The sequence below is a fragment of the Trichomycterus rosablanca genome, chromosome 2 (genome assembly GCF_030014385.1).
Source record: "Trichomycterus rosablanca isolate fTriRos1 chromosome 2, fTriRos1.hap1, whole genome shotgun sequence".
Taxonomy (NCBI): domain Eukaryota; kingdom Metazoa; phylum Chordata; class Actinopteri; order Siluriformes; family Trichomycteridae; genus Trichomycterus; species Trichomycterus rosablanca.
Genome location: NC_085989.1, coordinates 29,400,368 through 29,412,768, shown reverse-complemented (window position 1 = coordinate 29,412,768; position 12,401 = coordinate 29,400,368).

The following is a 12,401-nucleotide window of genomic DNA, read 5'->3' as shown; positions in this document are numbered from 1 at the left end:
AAAATAATTTATTCACTGAAAATTTATTTTCCATGGTGAAAATAAATAAAAACTCCATTATGCCTAATCTTTCATAATAGCTGCTCCTTCACTAGATTCCCCCCCCCCCCCCCCCCCCCCGCCTAACAGACAATATCTTCCCAGCACTTCATTTCGCCAGTTAAAGGAAAATAAATAACTGGTATTTTCCTTTTATTATGCTATTTAAAGACTTAAGAGACATTTTCTTGCCCTCCTAGTGAGACACAAAGTGACTGTTTGAGTTGCATAGTACAAGGTTTCTATTTATAAACCAGTTAAACATTTTTAAGCTGTGAAACAAAGAAAGCTTGTTCTGGGAAGCAGAAGAGAACACTGCAAATCAAAATTTCCTCATTAAATATTATTGTTATTATTATATTTTGTCATTGCAGTTACACTTAAGCAAAGGTATCATTCATAAGTATTTGCTTCTTACAAAATAAATGCTGGTTGTATAATTATTTATGTACAGTGGGGTCAAACAGTATTTAGTCAGCCACTGATTGTGCAGGTTCTCCTACTTAGAAAGATGAGAGAGGTCTGTAATTTTCATCATAGGTACACTTCAACTATGAGAGACAAAATGAGAAAAAAATGAGGAAATCACATTGTAGGATTTTTAAAGAATTTATTTGTAAATTATGGTGGAAAATAAGTATTTGGTCAATAACAAACAAGCAAGATTTCTGGCTCTCACAGACCTGTAACTTCTTCTTTAAGAAGCTCTTCTGTCCTCCACTCGTTACCTGTATTAATGGCACCTGTTTGACCTTGTTATTTGTATAAAAGACACCTGTCCACAGCCTCAAACAGTCAGACTCCAAACTCAACCATGGCCAAGACCAAAGAGCTGTCGAAGGACACCAGGAAGAAAATTGTAGACCTGCACCAGGCTGGGAAGAGTAAATCTACAATAGGCAAGCAGGTTGGTGTGAATAAATCAACTGTGGGAACAATTGTAAGAAAATGGAAGACATACAAGACCATTGATAATCTCCCTTGGGGTCAAGATCTCATCCCGTGGGGTCAAAATGATCATGAGAACGGTGAGCAAAAATCCCAGAACTACACGGAGGGACCTGATGAATGACCTGCAGAGAGCTGGGACCAAAGTAACAAAGGCTACCATCAGTATACACACTACGCCGAGAGGGACTCAAATCCTGCAGTGCCAGGCGTGTCCCCCTGCTTAAGCCAGTACATGTCCAGGCCCGTCTGATGTTTGCCAGAGAGCATATGGATGATCCAGAAGAGGATTGGGAGAATATCATGTGGTCAGATGAAACCAAAATGGAACTTTTTGGTAAAAACTCAACTCGTCGTGTTTGGAGGAAGAAGAAAAACCCAAGAACACCATACCTACTGTGAAGCATGGGGGTGGAAACATCATGCTTTGGGGCTGTTTTTCTGAAAAGGGGACAGGACGACTGATCCGTGTTAAGGGAAGAATGAACCATGTATCGTGAGATCGAAAGAAACCTCCTTCCATCAGTGAGAGCATTGAAGATGGAACGTGGCTGGGTCTTCCAGCATGACAATGATCCCAAACACGCCGCTCGGGCAACGAAGGAGTGGCTCCGTAAAAAGCATTTCAAGGTCCTGGAGTGGCCTAGCCAGTCTCCAGACCTCAAACCCATAGAAATTTTTTGGAGTCCGTGTTGCCCAGCGACAGCCCCAAAACATCACTGCTCTAGAGGAGGTCTGTATGGAGGAATGGGCCAAAATACCAGCTACAGTGTGTGCAAACCTGGTGAAGACTTACAGGAAACGTTTGACCTCTGTCATTGCCAACAAAGGTTATGTTACAAAGTATTGAGTTGAACTTTTGTTATTGACCAAATATTAATTTTCCACCATAATTTACAAATAAATTCTTTAAAAATCCTACAATGTGATTTCCTGGATTTTTTTTCTCATTTTGTCTCTCATAGTTGAAGTGTACCTATGATGAAAATTACAGACCTCTCTCATTTTTCTAAGTAGGAGAACCTGCACAATCAGTGGCTGACTAAATACTTCTTGGCCCCACTGTATGTACTCTGGAGTAGGGGCTTCTCACCTGGAAACAGACAATATTAATAATATTATTATATGCACTTCAGGTTGTCATCATGCTAACATTTTCCGAAGCCCATCCCATCATATCTACTAATGGTCTACTTGTACATCTAGCCAGATGTTTTAGCCGAAGAATTGTTCTACCTTGATTAAAAATCTTGCACTTGAGTTTTTTCATTCTTGCAGGTGCACTTTAGCAGCTTTATTTTTAACCCAGTGGATTCTGTTTGTATGAAAAAAAAAAAAAAAAAAAAAAACATATGACTATACTGATGACTCCAAAACATTTATTTATTTATTAATTTAATAAAAGTTCTGATTATTCAGTTGAAAAAATGCTAAATCCCAAAACTGCCATGATTTGTATCCCATAATAGGTATATTTAAATTTCTGAATGTATAGTGTATGCATTTTAAGCATATGCATTTTTTGTGTTTTAATGACAAAATTGCTCTCTGAAAAGCACCATCATTGCTGCTGCACAGCTGGGGAGAGGGGAAACATCCTATAAATGTATAGGTACATGAAAAGCATCGCTTCACGATCCATTAGTCCTGATGTTGCAGTCACAAAAAGTGAGGGACTGTACAGCAATGAGCCATTAGTTGGCTGTATTAGGTGTAGCATGTATATAGCCCAAAATGGACCAGAGCAATCTCAACAAGTGAACAGGAAAATTCATTCAATGGAGCGTCAATAATACAATGGGTACTTAAAAAAAAGGACAATTACTAAGCAGGACATGGGTCTCTTTATTACAGCACAGCCTTTCCTGAGAGCTTGGTGTCCTTAGCAATAATGAAGATCAAGAGCAAGCACGAACAGCTATGGTATACAGATTAACTGCATTTAGTGGCATTTTTCCTGCACTTCACTACCTTAGCAGTAGCACTTTTGCTGGGACTCTATGAAAAAGAGCTGCCACTTTAGGATCAGCCTACAGTTTTGTCTAAAAAGTAGGTGATTAATGGGAATGTTAAGAACTGAAGGCTGACTCTTAAAGCACTAAATGGCAGCTAACATAATTATACATTTTCTAAATCCTCCCTAGCCCAAAAAGTAAAATATGATAGAAAAGAAGCGATGACTTGCTTGCTACATAATCAGTCCTGATCATAACACGAATTATAACTGGACAAATCATACATTTTCTAGCTGAAATAATCTGGTACAATATGTGGTAATATGTAATAAATTATGTCCTTTGCTTTTTAAACCCCACACAGGTCACTAGTGGCACATTCAGAACTCCAAATGTGTCAGTTCCATTTGATGTGATTTTCTATCACAAATTCTAAATGTGTTTCTATTTACAAAATAAAACAGGGAACTATTTTCCTTCTACTTTTGACAGTTTAATAAAGATTCGAGAGAATTAACAAATCAGTTCTTCTTATTCTTTTTTTTCTTGTTTCTTACTGCATATTACATAATGTCCCAACTTTTTCAGAAATGTGGAAACAGATCAAAATGAGGCATACATTGTTAAGTTTCAAACTTAATGTTGAGTGAAGAGTGGTGACAGAACACAGTTGCAATTTGACACAAACTTGTAATATCATGAACATGTTTCCCAATCATGCATGCAGTCACATCTTATTGAGTCTCAGAAGAAGAATCCAGATTGTGCAACCTTGTTATCTGGTCTAGAAAAGTATTAAAGACCAGTATAGAGAAACCCTGGAATGTGGGTAATCTGAGCAGTAAATTCAATGTGTCTTATATTTGTTAAATCCCCATGCTTGCATGCTTCAAAACTTTTAATAATACCTAAAATGAAAAGCCTTGAAGCTGCCACTTTCTATTTCTACACATGGTCCAGGTCTAATGTGAAATTTATGCTTTTATCAAAACACAAAGACCAACTTTTTGACTATTTCCAGACAGTACAGAGAATTTTTTCTTTTTTAAAAGCAAGGACAAATTTTTGGTAAGTCCACAGCAACAAAGCTCTGATCTGTAGTGCAGTGTGTAGACATTCTATTTATTTATTCATGTGTTCATCATAATTCTAATTATCTTTACCATGATTGATACTTCTTAAGTGAAATCATCCCAACCAATTGCCGTGTCTCTTATAATAAAACCAGTACAACCAGATTAATGCAATTTGTACGAGGATTTTTTTTACCATTTAATGTATAGGACTAATTCATCTTTCAAGCATGTACAGAAACAGATGGACTGCATTCAGTAATTGTACAACTACAAAGTGCTCCTATATGGTAAGTGGAGCTGATAAAATGGACAGTGAGTGTAGAAACAAGGAGGTGGTTTTAATGTTATGACTGATCAGTGTATATACTAGAAGTACAGCATATCAAACATATTAGCAACAACAAATTTTTGAATACATTTTCCCTTACTGTAAATCTTGAAGATTGCAATGTGCAGTTATAACAGCCAGCTGAATATTTCATTAAATCCATTATAGCCTCTAAAGACCTTAAATTTGAACCTTCAGGACTGATTATCATTTTTGAATGAGAAAGCTAAACGCAATAGCAGCAGGCTTAACCTTGAAGTGTTTTTATTGATTTGTACTTTAAAGCCCAGGAGCTCTAAAGAGCTAGAAAAATGAAATTCTGCCTGACACCTTAGCGTAGTTTCTGCTAAGTGCACTGGTGTAAAAATGATTCTTTATTTTAAACAAAATGGAATAAAATAAAAAGTGGCAAGAGGTGTCAAGTGCACCACTTCAGCGCAGATAACCCGTCACTACTCACTTGTATTTTATTCTGTCTGATACCCTGTGTTCTTTCTCTCATTCATCAGAAGCATGTTGCAGAGATGCATTACATCTTAATGTCTATTAAAATTCAATAAGTTATTCAAAATCAGCAACTACTTTGTCCTAATCAGGGTCATTTACATTTACAGAATTTAGCAGGTGCTTTTATCCAAAATGACTAACAGTTATGACTCAATACCGTGAGATTGAGGGTTTAAGGCCTTGCTCAGGGGCCCAACAGTGATTACTTGGTGATAGCTGGGATTTAACTGGCAACCTTCTAATCACTAGTACATATCTCGTGCCCTCGTGGAGCCTTTTGAAACATTGGGCACAAGGCAGAGATACACCCTGCACCAACAAACCTCAGTGCATAACTCACTCCCCCATTTGTTCAATCACACTCAGGGCAAATTTAGAATAGCCAATCCGCTTCTGGCATGTTTTAGATAGATTTTAGGAATGTTAAGTAGCTATGGACAGTGACAGGAAATAAGAATCATACCCAGGTTCCCAGGACCTTAGAGCTGTGTGTCGTCAAAGTTTTGCACCCCCTACCCCCAAACTGTTATTTGCCTTTTCCACCCATTGAGTTTCACAACACTACAACACCTACAGTCCTGAAAAGGCGAGGGCTAGCTTGTGCTTCCTTTAGGTCATGTAATGCTTTGTAAGACACTTTTTTTTCTACATATCTGGACATACTAACGCAGGAAGAATGGAGAGACCAGAATACCCCCAACCAACTAGGCCACTACGCTCACTTGGACTTCCCACAAATAAACTGCATTTTAAAATAAATTCTCCCCCAATCTTCCTTCCAATCTAGTCATATCCAATTACCCGATTTTGCTTCCTCTACTGCTGCTGACCTCCAATTCTGATAGAGAAGTGTTGTGAACAACATGTTTGCAATAGCTGACTCCCTTTTTCACCTGCATGAAGCAGGCTCATACAGGAATCAGTATCGTGTACAAAGAGTCATGCACTGATCTCCATTATTCCTCATCCCTGTGCAGGTGCCATCGACCGCAGTTATGAGGAATTATTTGATAATCCCTTCACAATGAACAAGCCAATCATTGTCTGTATAAGCAGGCAGCATGCAGGTAGCATAGCTGAGATTTGAACTTGTGAGTTTGAGATGTCAACTCTGGTGATATTATTAATATGACATTAAAATGACTAAATGTTCAATGCTTAACAATAGAGTGATAGTGTTGTACCATACTGGAGACACTGATTAAATTATATTTTTAAAAAAACAGGGTAAACTACAAGACAAACATGTTCTCTTTAGTCTCAAATTAAAATCTTGGTGCTGTGTATCTACAGAAGCATAAACTCTAAAACCTTTGACATTTAACAGGCACCACAGGTAACAACAGTACACATTAAGAAACTTAAGAATAGCATATTTATAGGAGCAAAACGCACATTTGTTTAGAGATCCTGAATATCAACTGTGAGTCATACAAACTGTTAGAGTGCGACTTGTGGCATAATTAATTTGCAACCTGTCTCCTGCAACACAGTGCATTAACATTTACTGCATTTAAATATAGAGACATTTTCACTTCCAATTTAAAATTCTGAGCCTTTAGTTTTATTCATTAAAACTTTCTGTTATACAACAACACTACTCTCTAGCAAAAAGGATCATTGGGTTTTTCACGTCATGTTTTTTACTCTGCTTATATGCATGACAAGACAGGTAGTTCAATGTCACCGTCATGGTGTTTTGTATCTCCAGTTCAACTTCTACATGTCTTTGTATTAAGGGAGAAAACCGGAACACCCAGAGGAAACCACACACCCAAAAGAACATGCAAACTTTACAAAGAAATTGCCCAGACTGCTCCATCTGGGAATCAAACCCAGGACATTCTTGCTGTGAGATGACAGTGCTACACTGAGTCTGACAAAGATTTATTTTATTATTGATTTATCAAGCAAACATTAATACTGATTAAAATGCATTCAGTGTAAGTGTTAGCTCAGCAACTAAGCTATTATTGATTGAAACATTTCAAGCCCCATTACTGCCCTTCTGCCACTGTTTGGCTCTTGAACAAAGCTTTTAACCTTCAATTTCTATGAAAATGTATGCCTCCACAACAAAAAAGTTTTGTTTTAAATAATTTTGCTTTAAATTAAGTCATTATCAGTTCAACAATACAACAAATCAACACAGAAAATGTATTATGTAGTATTTAAAGTTGCAGGATATTTTGTTAATTCTGCCATGTCACAATTATTCAACCCCCACATAATATTGCTCATCCTAAAACATACTGCTAGTTTGTTTAAGCTAAAGTTGGGTTACAACATGATTAAACTGTTGGGACTAAAGTGCTGTCACAAAAGCCAAAAGATGATATAAGTTCAATGTATGGACAATGGGTAGAAGATTTTCAAGACCTTGAACATTCCCAAAGACACAATTGGGAGTATTGTGTTTTCCAAGTTTTAAACTAATGGCGCAGCAGTAAACCTGCCTGGCTTTGGGAGAAAGACCAAAATTTCATCCAGAGGCCTTAGCAATATCATCAGTACAATAAAGAACTAAATGTTTTAGAAAAATACCAGACTTAATAACCAGGGTCAACTGGAATATGAAATATTTGGGATATGTCTGTGGAGCTCTGGGTCAAAGTTCTAATGGAGTGACAATTTGGCCATATTGATTATCGATTTGTCTAGTATAAGAAAGGCGGGGCTTATTACCAGAAGAATACCATTACCATGGTCAATCATGGAGGTGGATGAATGATAATGTGGGGCTTTGAGAGGTCATTAAGGCAAACGTATGTTCCAAGTCAACCAAAGCTTGATTAAGGAACCAGTCCTGTGATATGCTATAGTGGCCTTTTCAGTATCTATATTTAAATTCCATAGAAAATCTTTGGTTAGATTTAAAGAAAGAAAGAAAGCAGTTGAAGCATAAACCTCAATAACTGGAAACGTTTGCACAAGAACAATGGGCAAACATTCCAAAAGTAAGATGTCAGAAGCTTGTTAGCACTTACTGAAACTGCTAACCAGATGTTATCAAGACAAAAGGATGTTTCACCCAGCAGTGAAGCTGGGGGTTGAATAAAAGTTCATGTGGACATTTGTCAAGACAACTAAACGTTTTTCATTTAAACTTCTGTGTGAAGGTTTGTTGGACCAGACTAAAACTTGCGATATATGGCCAAAAGTATTTGGACACCTGACCATTAGCTTGTTGGACATTCCATTCCAAAAACAATGGTATAAAAATACAATACTTAATATAATACAATATAATACTTAATAATACAATATATTTACAATACTTTGAAGTATGTCTCTGGAAATTTGTGCCCATTCAGTCAAAAGAACATTTGTATGGCTTGGCACTGAAAAAAAAGCCTTAATTGATTTTCTAGTGCTTTTCAATATTTGCATGGATGACAACATTAGATAAGTTCTTTTTCATTGTTTATTCAGGAATGCTTGTCACCCTAACTGTCTATGTAAATTTCTGCAGGAATGGCATTTGATATTTCAGAGCTGAGGACAGATTTAAATTAGTTTTAGACACATTTTGACAATTAAAAGAAGATTTTTAATAAAGTAACTAAAAATTCTATACTATAGTGTGTTTATTAATTTATTGTTTGAGCAGCATGACTGTTACTTCAACCAGGTAAGACAGAACTCTCTGCTAAAAGAAATTTGTAGCTATTTTTTGTACTGCAAATTATAAAAAGTAACTTATTCCCAAAAGTAAATCCACTGTGAAACCCAGGTAGAAGAATTTGGAAGCAAATATTAAGAAAATAAATAAGCCTTGACAGAAGTGATAAATCAAACATGGGACCAGACATAAGAAAAGCAAAAAGCTAGACAGCAGTATGAAGTCAATGCCACTGAGGGAAATCAGTTCTACACATATAACAATGTTTAAAGTAAAACTGATCACAAAACCAAGCCTTTTCATCTGTAGACCAATTCAAATGACACTGATTTATACTACAAGTTATCATATCACAAATGTCAGTGTGCTCATTTAAATCAGGAGTTTTTAATGTTTCTGTAAAACAACAGGTTTTGGAAGAGTACAATAGGTTTCATCACAAAAATAGATTTTTAGATGATGACAAGATCTTTAAAAACTTGCAATCAGGTAATTAGCTAACAGCTATATGGCCTGTTATCTTTGTGCCAACACTACCAATATAAAACCATGACTGTTAGGGTATATTTTAGGGATGTCCCGATCCGATCTTAAAGATCGGGATCGGGGCCGATCAAGGCATTTTTTAACTGATCGGAATCGGCTTTACTAAACCCGATCGTAATCCCGATCTTTTGTTTTACATCAGCATGTCCGCTGTGTGGAAATACTTTAAATTGGAAAGTGAAACAAGTCCAGCAGCGACGTGTAATGTCTGCAATGCGAGCGTTTCATGAGGCGGTAGTAGCAGACAGTGATGGCATAGTTACCTTGAAAAAGTAATCTGATTACTGATTACTCCTTTAAAAAGTAACTTAGTTACTTTATGGATTACTTGATTTTAAAAGTAACTAAGTTAGATTACAAGTTACTTTATTAGTTATATAATGCGGTCCGCTAATGTATCCCATAATACAACTGGAGCTGCGATTGAAGCGGAATAAGAAACAGGAAAGACGCGGAAAAAGGAGTCCTCTGTTCACAAGTGCAAGTAAGATAAATAAAATAACATTTTTAAAGACAAATAAATAACAAAAAGACGATAAATATCCTACATTTTGGCGAGTGGGATTTGTAATGAGTCTGTAACCATGGTGATATTACGTCATCACTCGGCGTTGGCCGAGTAGTGCACACTTCCTCCAATCTAGTGCACACTCTGTAAGTAACCGATTCCGGACGCAGCCCGTGACTTAACTGTCGCATAGGCCAGACGTCACTCCCCGAGACGCAAGAAGAAAGCAAATATATATCTTTTTACTAAGGAAAATGACAAAAATAGTAACGCACAGTAACTTGGATAAGTAACTTTAATCTGATTACTGGATTGGAAATAGTAACGCGTTAGATTACTCGTTGCTGAAAAATGCGGTCAGATTAGAGTAACGCGTTACTGACCTTCACTGGTAGCAGAGCTGCGTTCATTACTGTAGAATTTTACTGTTTATATGGTGTGTGAGTCAAGGATCACTCCGGTTTACAAAACAACGTAGTGATGCACTCGTTTAATAAAGAAATAAATACACAGTATATTCACATATTGTCGGGAGCATAACACTTTATTAACTTCTTCTGTTACGGTACTGAATAGCGGACAGCTTGAGCCAAGCACGCTATTCCATGCACTATGGAAGCCCCAAAGGGGCAAAACACACTCACTTCGCGTTGAAACGTCCATCAAACCACTGTCACAATACAAGCACTTTAAAAACTGGCTTTCCTTCATAACAAAAGAGCCTTTCCATTTTATTTTGGTATTCAGGTTTTACTGTAATGCTTTTAAGTAACTTTTTTTCTTATATTCAAGTTAAGCTGCTACACAGATTTCTGTTCATTTTTAGTGTATCACTGCGTTAAACAGATTTTTTTTCTTCGAATGTAAAGTTTAAAGTAAAACTAATTATCTCACTCATTTTGATTGATTTTGTAAAAATACAAAACATTAAGCCAATAGCTTGGATGCAGCATTTTTCCCTACAGCACTGCAGAGCTATTTAGTTGTTAAACATATACATTGGATTAATTTGAATAACTGTTATGTACTCGAAGTGTGCACTGTGTGAACAGTATTATCCAGTTCTTATCTAGACAATATCTAGAAAATACAAGTATCGGTTTGAGACTCGGTATCGGATCGGGATCAAAATTAATGATCGGGATCGGTATCGGGAACAAAAAAACGTGATCGGGACATCCCTAGTATATTTTAACATGGTTAACTGCTAACCATGAGATTATTACTTTTAAATTCTTATTACTACTTTTAATTAAGTAATAAAAAGAATTTATTATTAATTATTACTTAAAATAATACTAAATATTACTTGTATCAGCCTGTCACTTGACATCCTATTAGCTATATGCTACTGATAGTGTTACAAAAAATTTACAATTTAAATGTCAATCTTAATTCCTGCCAAATAACAAACTGAAAGCTACAAATATGCTGATAAGATGTTATGTGAAGTAAATATGTTAAGTGATTTCACATTTAAATTAAATAAATGTAGTTGTATGTTTACTGTATGAGCTAGCATTACCTACATGAAATTGCAACTTTAAAGTATATTTTCATGTTTGGCTACTGTTAGTTCAGTTTTAAATTCCACTAATGTAACAACAACATCTTCAACAACTCACATTTAACCCTCCACTGTCATATTCTTTTTAATTTGTTTTGTCAGACGCTGATTGCATATTGTACCCAGTCTGATTCTCTATTACTTTAGTTTAGTGTGTTTGTGCTTCTTTATTTATTATTCTTTTCCTCGAGCACTTTTATTCAGTTTCCCAGCTGTTTCCTACTAAAAGTAGTACACAGCTTTAACATGGAAACAAGTGCACACATTCAAGTTTATTAAAGAAGCACAAAACACAGCAAACCAAAGTAATGACAAATGAACAAGAACACAAGACTGATGCAAAACTGATACAAATAAACAAGACATCAGAAGGTTTAAACACTATGTGATTAGACATGAAATTGACACAGGTGGAACTGAAATGCAATGAATGCTAAACAGAGAGGGGACAACAACAAAACAAACACATGGGGCATTAAAGGTGAGTCATTTAAGACGTTGTTACAGCTTATGTTTAGTCATAGCCAGAAAAGTACATTATTAGAACAAGCGGGGGAAAAAACAATTAACCTCCCTAATCAGACCTCAGTTTGTTATTCTGACTGACAGTAACAACCTCCAATGACTTACGGGCACTCTGAAGACTTGAAGATGCAGTTGGTATCCATTAGGCAAAGTATAGTATAATATATGTTTAATATCAATCGCTATTGCACATTGTTTACTTTAATAGTATTGGAGCTGCTACATGGTTGATGGCATTGCTAATGCCATTGCTATATTGCCTTGGTACTATTGCATGGAACACCTTATATCGAAACTGGGAGCCTTCTACTACTGGGATCCTCTATTAGTACTTCATATTCTCATTTACATGTATTCTATTTCCTATTTAGGTAGAGCACACTGAATCTCGTTGTACTTGTACAATGACAATAAAGGTATTCTTATTCGTAGAAGAAAAAAAACTGTGTTAACATTGCCTACATAAAATTTTAGTTATGCTTATGCAGGTAGTTTGGGTGTCACACAGTTCTGGGGTCATGAAGGCCTGCCAACAATTACTTCTTGTAAGAGGTTTGGCGTGTTTTCCCCAAAGCCTTCCTCCTGGTGTTTAGTTTTGCTTCCACCTTCCAAACATGCAGAAGGTCAATTTCTCCAAACTGCCCCTGGGTGTGAATGAGTTAGTAAATAGGTAAGCCAGTTCTGCTCTGTGATAGACTAGTGCCCTGTCAGGATGTAAGACCTTGCAATCCTCAGGGTTCACCAAGACCATGACCAATAATTATGGTTACTGAAAATGAA